This window comes from Cryptotermes secundus, unplaced genomic scaffold, assembly GCF_002891405.2.
Source record: "Cryptotermes secundus unplaced genomic scaffold, Csec_1.0 scaffold1350, whole genome shotgun sequence".
Classification (NCBI taxonomy): domain Eukaryota; kingdom Metazoa; phylum Arthropoda; class Insecta; order Blattodea; family Kalotermitidae; genus Cryptotermes; species Cryptotermes secundus.
This window is the reverse complement of record NW_019739242.1, coordinates 1,664,983-1,674,968: the sequence shown is the minus strand read 5'-3', so window position 1 is coordinate 1,674,968 and position 9,986 is coordinate 1,664,983. Positions and strand designations below refer to the sequence as shown.

The 9,986-nt window shown below is 38.5% G+C and overlaps 1 long non-coding RNA gene across 9 annotated transcripts in view; it reads right to left on the bottom strand.

Annotated features, from left to right (window-relative positions):
• Positions 1–9,986, bottom strand: part of LOC111871877 — a 23,454-nt gene that overhangs the window by 8,655 nt on the left and 4,813 nt on the right. For 3 of the 9 annotated variants that reach the window (XR_004513824.1, XR_004513825.1, XR_004513820.1), the window contains exons 2-5: positions 7,687–7,793; positions 3,089–3,225; positions 2,843–2,975; positions 1,754–2,453 (exon numbers count right to left, since the gene is read on the bottom strand). This is a non-coding gene — a long non-coding RNA (uncharacterized LOC111871877). Of the gene's footprint in view, positions 1–1,753; positions 2,454–2,842; positions 2,976–3,088; positions 3,226–3,911; positions 4,379–7,169; positions 7,310–7,686; positions 7,794–9,986 lie in introns of those variants that run through there. The other 6 variants (XR_004513821.1, XR_004513822.1, XR_004513823.1 and 3 more) reach the window with 6 other exon arrangements.

The following is a 9,986-nucleotide window of genomic DNA, read 5'->3' as shown; positions in this document are numbered from 1 at the left end:
ACCAAGTGTTGGTGACAATCAGTCCATTTCGTTCACAAAAGTCAATAAGCATTTGACCCCTGTGATTCCGTCTTCCTAGTCCATGTGATCCAACAATATTCTGATATGGTTCATCTCCAACAATGCTATTCCAATCTCCCACTATGATGCTGTTTGTGTCACCTCTTCCATCTTCCTGAAGAATATCTTCAGTTGTGTCATACACTTTTTCCACTTCATCATCTTCATACTCTGATGTTGGCATGTACACTTGCATAATCAGTATATCTACCGGTTCCGCCTTTAACTTCAGAGCAATAATTCTGGCATTACAAACAATCTTCTTAAAACACTCCTCACTACACTTTTATGCACCACTATTGCCATACCTCTTTCAGCCAGTTCACCTCCGGAATAATACACTGTACAATCACCACTTCTTATTTCACTTTGTCCTTTCCACCGCACTTCGCTGACACCTAGAACAGACACCTCATTCTTCTGCATTTCCATTTTCAAATTCTCCAATTTGCCTGCTTGATTCAAGGTCCTTACAATCCATGTTCCAATCTTGTAGCCATGATGTTCCTTCTGATCTTCGCACTTTTTCTTGTTGTAACGCCTGCATGACATTTCCTCTAGAAACACTCCCCCCCCGGAGATCGGATTGGGGGAGTAGTTTACCTCCGGATTGTTTTGTCTCCAGAGGAAACATCTCGCATACATGGTATCTCTGTTTTTGGAAAGAGACTATCCAGGAAAAGTGTTAATGTGGTAGTTTTTCCATTTGCTTTCCACATCGCAGTACAGCAGCCGTTCAAACCACTCTGGTCACGCCTGTTGCTATACAAACTTGAACCATCTTGAAAATCATTTGCTCTGTGCTTCAAGTCACTACTGATGACGCCGCTTCCAGCATCAGTTTTTGATCTGTCTTCATCTGATGTCTATCCTTTGACCTGTCCAGCAAGGGAAGCCCTGCCAGTAGCTATGCTACCGCTGGTATAGCTCTCACGGTCCTTGGCATACTCAAACCCCCTCACCACGATAAGGTGCAGACACCAAAGAGGTGGCCAATATAATATAAAACATAAAATACAATAAAGGGTAAAGATTTCAAATGAGATAAGTTACATAATTAACATGTAATTAAGAACTATACATATAATATGTCCTATTAAGGTAGGTTGTTGCAATCATAGCGTTTTAGTCATAGTGTTTTTGCAGACATATGGTAATAGTTTTCTTGCTCTTCACAAAGAGCCTGATATTGATGTCAATAAGAAAACAACTGAAGTGGAATCAATTCTACGAGTTATCACGTTTAGGGCAAGAATACATGTGTCCACATCCTTGATGTTATATGGAACCCTGTGATTCGTGCACCACAGCGCTGGATACTAGACAACTACTACTTCAATTTCTCTAATAGGGTCCTTAGAGCTCTTATGATTAAAAGAATTGCGTGCAATGCAACTCAAACACCCGAAGCTAACAGTATGAAACCGCCATGCTCCATAACAGGAACCATTCTAACTTGGTTCACAAACATTAATATTTCCCATTCATCACAACACCTAACTCTATGGTGTCACATATTTATTACCTACTCATCACAAGACAAACAAAATTACCTGGAAGATATTTAAACCTAAGAATGATCACATCTCGGCAATTCAGGATACTGACCTAACCATATACATATCACCCAGAATTTCTGACACTTCAGTAGCCTCACAAGTAAGAAGCATTATAGGGCACATAACATTCATACCAAATTTTCTGTGGGGAAACCTCCTGGAAAGTGGATCCTTGCAAGATGGAACACCTCTTGGTAGAATAACATTAAAACAGGAGGTATCAATAAGCAGATATCTGGATCACAGGTCAACTCAACTGGCTATACATTACATCCAATGAACATCTCCGTGACCGTGACTTCCAACCTTCACATTCTGCTGCCACAGCACTGCTTCTTAACATTCAATCAGTCAATTAATGTCTTCACTAAGTTTTAGCGAAGCAATAATCATGTCTCTAATATAAACAAAAACTGAGGACAACTGCATTCACATATGTTATGTATAAGCACACATAATCATTAAGAGCGATATAATCTTCACGCTAGCAGAGCAGAATGGAAATACTAGGCAATGTTATCAGTGCATTTCCAGTAAAACCAAGGGACAATATTAATATCTGATGTCTAAATGTATTCCATTAAACTAAATTTCATCATTACTTCTGCACAGTTGTGGGATGATAAGATGCTCAATGACATGCTTCATAAACATTAATCAAGACGAGTGTAATGTGTCCAACATACTCCAGTTAACCTTACACCTCAACCTGCCACTGAATACTTACTTTGTTCCTCTCACTAGAATAATCTACTGTATATAACCAGCATCAAACTCAATCAAGTCTAAAGAAATCCAGTCAAACTCTACACACCACTTGTAACTCTCATCAACCTCTGAAATATACAACACAATAAACACAACTGTACAAGCTACATGTTTCACTAACAGGGCACAAATACTAATACTACTTGTACAATTAGTACCAGTGGATTCAAGGGAAATTCATTTTCATGGTACGAATACTATGCCACAGAAGCCCAAATGAACATAACTTTTATTTTCCTACAATAACCTAATATAGCATGGTAGAGACAAAACTTGCCACATTGGGTTCATTATTCACATCACTGTGCATTCAGGCAGGGAAGGGCCTCATTCAGTTACCTGAGGTTATAACAACTGGGGCATAATATCAATGACCAAGACACTGCAGGCTCACGCTGTCAGAAACATTTTGCACACATCCAACTCTTCAAAATTCCCAAGGACCTAAAACTTACAAAATTCTATACTTCACAGTGCTTAGTATTCCTGAAGACTGGCCTGGTTTACATCTGGTAACACTGGAGGTCTAGGGAACTGCACATAATCTTGGAGTTAAATTACCACTCTTCCACACACTGCCCTGGTTTCCTGAGAGATGAACACATGATTTTGACACTACTTGCTTTTTGTCTTTCTAAATATGTAATTTACCACATTCAGTCTCCAGTCATGTACAACATAAGTAGTTATTTCATTCTTACCTGCAGATCATGGTGCCAGCACCGAAATGGAACTGATATTCAGACCCATAATGTTATCTGGGAGGACATGGATTCTCTTGAACAACAGGCGCATACCACGTATGTAGAATCAAATCCACTCCTCCTTCCTGCACCCACTGAAACACACATTGTGCACACCATTAAACATTTGACAGGAACTTATTAAAGATGAGCAGATGGCTAGTAATAATTGAGCCATGCTTCTCACTACGCACACATTCTACTTGCCTCCAAGCTGCCTCCAATAAGCAGATTGGTCATCTGTCCGTTTTGGTGCCTATACCTACAAATTCCCTATACTCAACAGGCAGTCCCAACGTTCCAATATATTGTAATAATAAGTAACCTGTATCATATAACAGATCCCATCTTACATCTCAATTATCTGTCGCTATCATCTAGAGCTACATTCTTCATTTAAAGGAGCAAGTAATGTCAGTCTGCACCCAAGGCGTTCTCTTTAGTTGAAGCATCGCCTCACTGCACATTCTGGCACAACTCGGTTTGATTAACTGGTGCATCATACCACTATGTATCCAAGAGCGATTCTATGTTACAAGATATCTCACATATCTAAGTATTTCTAGTACTTATAAACCTTCACATTCCCAAAAACCTCCAACCTCCCGCACTTTACACAATCTCCCCACATTCAAAACTGCATGATATATAAACTTTGATATTCCTCACAACTATCCAACTTCTATAACGCAGACAACTATTCCTATCTATCGAATTTCACAACTTCCTATGATTAACCAACTTATGGAAAATAATTACACTCTCAAATAAAACAAAGTACCTTGCTCCCGCACATCACTTCTTTTTCCTCCCGGTCACTTGTCTGAGCTTCTCATTTACATCGACTCCTAATAGGTTAGGTTGGCCGAGTTTACACCTCCACTGTGATGGGCAACTTACACCACCGTCACAGTTTTTGCGGCTGTCAAGAGATGAACACGTGCAGTCTTTCTGTGTTTTCAACAGTATAGCTTATAGTTTACCTTATGTGGCTTTCATCATGTAAAAGCGTAATGTATCAGTTACCAACATACTGACGTGCCATCATAAACTTGCACCCACTGAAACGTACGTACGTCTGTAATATTAATCCATAGGGGAAGCACAATAGATCATTGAAGGTCGCAGCTCGAAGGCCAATTTTATGGCTCACCCCTCATACTATTACTCATACGCATGTCTGTAATATTATGCACGAAAATCTGGATTCTGTTCCAAGGCCACTGGCAGTGCCTCCCCATAGCTCAAGCGGTTAGTCGCTGACATCCAACCGCGGCGGCCTGGGTTCCATCCCAGGTCTGTTCAAGTGGGATTTGTGGTGGATAAAGTGGCACTGGGGCGGGTTTTCTCCGAGTACTTCGGTTTCCCCTGCCAATCTTCATTCCACCAAATTCTCCATAATCATAATCACCCGGGCCAGGCTACAATCAGTGGCTGCCGTGCCGAGTGGACCCAGTTGGACTCCACCCTCAACTAGGCGAATAAAAAAAAAATAAGGCCACTGGCAAAGAATCCACTCCACCTTGATCAACCGATTAAAACACACATTTTACACATCACCACACACGGACCCACTTACCTCACAAATCAAGATATATCACAAGATCAGACCCATCAGACCGCTAACAGAAGGTGTACTGTGATTGGGTCACCCAATGGCAGCGAATCCCTTGTTTTCCCCTTCCCTTATGACAGTTACTTCCCCTTGCTACGGATACTAGTACAGTACTCCGTAAACATAGAGTTCAACTCTTGAATGTACATATGGGTGGGGGGGGGAGATGATGGTGATGATGATGATGATGATGAGCAGGAGGGGTGGAGGAGGAGGAAGAAAAATTGCATACGTGGTTAATACATTATATTTCTTTCATTGGGAATAAACTTATTGTTATTTTGATTAGAAATAATGCTTTTGTAATATGTTTACCTTCACTTTGCCGTATTGATCCATTCTTACATCTTTTAAGAATTCTGCTTGGTAAAGGTACATAAAATTCTGCAAGCCTATGAATCTCTCTTCCGATAATTTCAATACAGCTGGTGCTTGATTTTTTGTTCTACTGCAAAGCCATTACTGTCTGATGAAAACAATAACCAGCTACATAAAAACATCACACCCCCTACAAACTTTTCATCACAGAATGTGTCATTTCTATCAACAATGCTAGCATTATTCCTGTATGAAGAGTGTCTACACAATACTGTGTTCATAAACCAGTCAAAATCTTCTTTATGTTGCATTAAGACATGAATTTCCCTACACGATTAAAATATTCTGTGGTTAAGCCATTATTTAAAAAAGGCGACAATAAAGATATAAAAATTATAGGCCTATATCATTACTAACTTCCTTTTCTAAAATTTTTGAAAAGATGTTATACATAAGACTCTCTAAACATGTAATAAATAATGCTATACTATCTAGTGAACAGTTTGGGTTTAGAAGCAATTCCTCAACAGGAAACGAAACGTTTAAACTTCTAAATGATACTTTACAGGCCCTAAATAATAAGGAACTTGTGGGAGGTATTTTTTGTGACCTCGAGAAAGCCTTTGACTGCGTTAATCACGACTTATTAATGGAGAAACTGAAATTCTATGGAATTGCAGGCAGTGCATATGCTCTAATCAAATCATATCTTAGTGATAGGTATCAACGAGTCATCACTGATGATAAATTAACACATTTTTATTCTTCTTCAGAATGGGGAAAGATTAAACGTAGTGTGCCCCAGGGATCTATACTTGGACCAATGCTTTTTCTTTTGTACATAAATTACCTACCTAAGGTAATTAATTATAACTCTAAGCCAGTCATGTTTGCTGATGATACCAGCATTATCGTTAGTAATCCTAATTTAGTAACTTTTAAGAAGGATATTATTTCCTCTTTCAGACAGTTGAATGAATGGTTTAATATCAATTTGTTGTCATTAAATTATAACAAAACTCAGTTTATACAATTTAGAACCACTAATAGCCAAACAATTCAATTAGATATCAGTTATAAAAATAAATATATCATTAACAATACAAATACTCAGTTTTTAGGTATTACTGTTGATAGCTCCTTGTCATGGAAGCATCATATTGATGGACTTATGGTTAAATTAAGCAAAGCATGTTATGCTATTAGATCTTCAAGACCCCTTGTGTCCCATGAATCACTAAGGATGATTTACAATTCTTATTTTCATGCAGTTAGATCATATGCTATAATCTTCTGGGGGAATTCACCTTATAGTATCAATATATTTAAACTACAAAAAAAGGCTATTAGAATTATTACAAATTCCATAAATAGAGATTCCTGTAGGGAGCTGTTTAAGAAACTAGATATATTACCGTTTTATTCTCAGTTTATATTCTCATTACTAATTTTTGTAATCAATAATATTTCCTTCTTTAAAACAAATTCAGGGTTATATGATATCAACACCAGAGGTAAAAATAATTTTTACCCTTCACAACCAAGGTTGTCTTGTCTATAAAAAATGGTGTTTATTATATGGGTGTAAAGGCATTTAATCACTTACCTCCTTGCATAAAAAATTGACTGATGATAAGAATCAATTTAAAAATACTTTAAAAAATTTCCTTCTAATGAATTCTTTTTATTCACTGAATGATTTTTTAATAATAATTAGTAATTTTAATGTGAATTTTTAAGATTTTATGTATCACAGGTGATTTATTTTGGCATAAATATGTTGTCATGTACCTTTGGTATGATGATTTTTTACAATATTAAATTTAAGATGTTGTTATGTTTAATGTTAAAGTAGGAAGATAAACAGTTTGGTTTATTGTTTGATCTGACCTATGCTTTTTTCATAGCATGTGTATTTTAGTTTCTTGTCTGTGACTGGTTCTATATCCGTCAGGCGTATTTGTAGCCTAGACTGGATCAATGGAATTTTACAATAAACTAAACTAAACTAAACTAGATATATGATTGACACATCTTGTACCTTCACCTAATTACTGTAACCGTGCGTCCCTAGTCAAAATTATATTAAGGGTATGAACTACTTACGCATAGTTTAATACCGTGAGAGACGCTCCATCGGCGAGATACCATCCCGGAACCATCAAGTTGTAATTCCACTATTGTCCTCCTTAGGCTAAGGGTGCCGCTATTGTCCCTAACGCCGCCTGTTTACTCCCAGTATAACATAAACCCATGAACTGACCGTGTGCGAGACCGGCCAGGAGGGGTCTTGGATTCCTTGAAGACCTACAGAGGTTTATGGGCATCTCGAAAAATACGAATGTTGGGCAGATGTCGGGCTCGGCCCTTTGATTTCTCTTGTTATTTTTCTTGTTTTTCTGATGCCAACTGGGGGACTTGAAAAGAGGGGGGGTCGGCTATAGGGTGCGGTGGAGGACAGTAGTTGGAATGTAGATAGAGAAGAGAGAAGTGTTTAAGAGTAGTGGTAGCTAGTCGGCGGACGGAGCGGCTAGCTTGGAGAATAATGTCCATATTCATCATTAATGAAATTTTAAATTAAAACTGCAATCCACAACGTTCTGGAGATCCTGGATTTATTTACCCCGAAGTGTGTTCCACTCCCATCTCCGAAGCACCCGTATCCTGTGATTAAGAACTCAAGCTCGAGCGACAGTCGTGGCAGCTGTACGTCGGTGGACGGCTACATTACTGTAACAAAACCATAATATCCATTACAGAAACAGCAAATTACCAAAATTAGGAATGATGTCAGTCAGGCAGAAAAGAAGAGAATACTCTTAGAATTTATTTGTAGACTATACAAACGTCATGTATCTAGAACAAGTCATAAAATTCATTTTTGTTTTCAATAAACAAACTCTGTGGCCTGTACAAGAGTAATTATGAATTCCTGTGTGGAAGTCAGCTATTGATGTAGGATTGAGAGATGTTAGTAGTGAGTTCAGACATTGTCTGTGGTAACGTTCAGCAAGATAACTAATCAACTCACAAAAAGCTCTGCAAAGTCTTTCTTGAGAAGCAAACAGTCATTCAGCTTTTTCAATAGGATAATCAATATTTCTGGCACCACACATGATAAATTCTGGTTTAAGTTTATAAAAGTAGTTTCTGTTTTCCAACTTTTTAAGGAAACGTTCAGAATCACCTGTCAGGGCTCTGTATGTTAACATTAAAGAATTTACATTCCAGTTGCACAGCATTCCATGTCCTGTTCATGATAGTGATGTTTTATAACTACCTGATGATTAAGGATTATGTAGGATTTTAAGTTTTCAAAGGAGTGGTTATGAAGAATTCTATCTTCTGGGATGTCACGATGTGTGGTCCCTTGAAAGTCAATTGCTGTTTCAGAGTTGAAGAACAAGCCAAGCAAGAAACCAGCATAAAGCTGGTAGCAGTGTAAAACTCTGCTTCCTACCTGCTTTAAGCTGGTTTCTGCCTTGGCTTATTCTTCGACCCTGAAGATGTAGGCAACATGTTCCTCCAAAATGTCAGTTCACTTTCAAGGGACTACACAGTGTTATAACCCAGCATATAGAATTCTGCAAATTAAGGATTGTTTTTGACAAAGATAGTGGTTTCTCCTTTTACCAGCTTTTGTCTACAGTAACCATCTCCTAGAGCATAACTGTTTAGAGTAACCAGTACATCTCTGGTGCTTTCCTAGTAACGTGGATGAAAGCAGTAATTCCCTTAACTCCACAACAAAGTGTTTCTTTCATTGCAACTAAGAAACTGAAAGTATGAGAAACATTCCTCATAGAATCTGGTAAATATATGAAAATAAAAATACTGACCACTGTTATGAAATGGAAAAACAAACTGCAAACATGGAGAACTGAACTGCCATTATGGAATTTCAAGATTATTTTTTGCTGCTGTGAAAGCTTCAAGGTGTCTGTTCACAGCACAGCACTGACAGTATACAATAAATTACAATTAATCTGTGGCAATACTGAATAGGAATATTGAACCAATTCAAATCTGTGAACCATTATCACAATTTTTATCCAGCTGGGGCTCACCAGTCATCTGAATCATTTTTTCCCTTGAACATCACTAGAATTCTGTCAGATCATTCACCTACATATCATAATATTAACCCACATAACCTAGAATCCAAGGCAACTACATAAGAAAAGCAGAACAGCATTACAGTGAGCAGCAGATTCCTTCAACACAATCTGTACACCTGATAATGGCCATTTGGGACAAAACATGCAGTGATAATAAAGAGAAAATGACGAGAGAGTATAACTGACGTTGCACATAGACAGCAAAAAGGCAGAATGCAAAGTCAGATCCATGCCTACATTTGCTCATTTACATCTGCTGTATATATGGCTGTATAAATTTAACACACTGCAGACCGGACGGGCCATATGGCCCTCTACGTTTCCAAGCGTTGCGGACCGGCCAGGCCATATGGCCCTCTACGGTCACGTTATGTTGCAAAATGCTATATATCGCTGTGTGGCTTCGTTGAATCGTAACTACTGCGTAGATGACCTCGGGAATGATTGCTGCCTTATCTAGTAACTCGACCAGAGTCATTTCCTGTCACAACCTAAACAAAATTGGCTTTGTTCTAATCCAAGCTTGCACGTATGAACAACGCAGCTACCAGTTCAACATGGCTCAGAGACGAAAGCAATTGCGATCTCTCGGAGGACAGGAAATATTAGATATGTTCTCCGATGAGCTATCAGATTTGCCAACTGCTTCGTCTTCTGATACCGAGGCCATTATCAGTGACAGTGACGGGGGCCACAGGGCTGCCCAAAATGTGTCAAGTGAAAGTGAGAGCTCCGTTGAAAGTGTGAGTGTCGGGACAGCTACATGGGATAAAGTGGACAAAACCCCCACTCTGGGAAAGTTTAC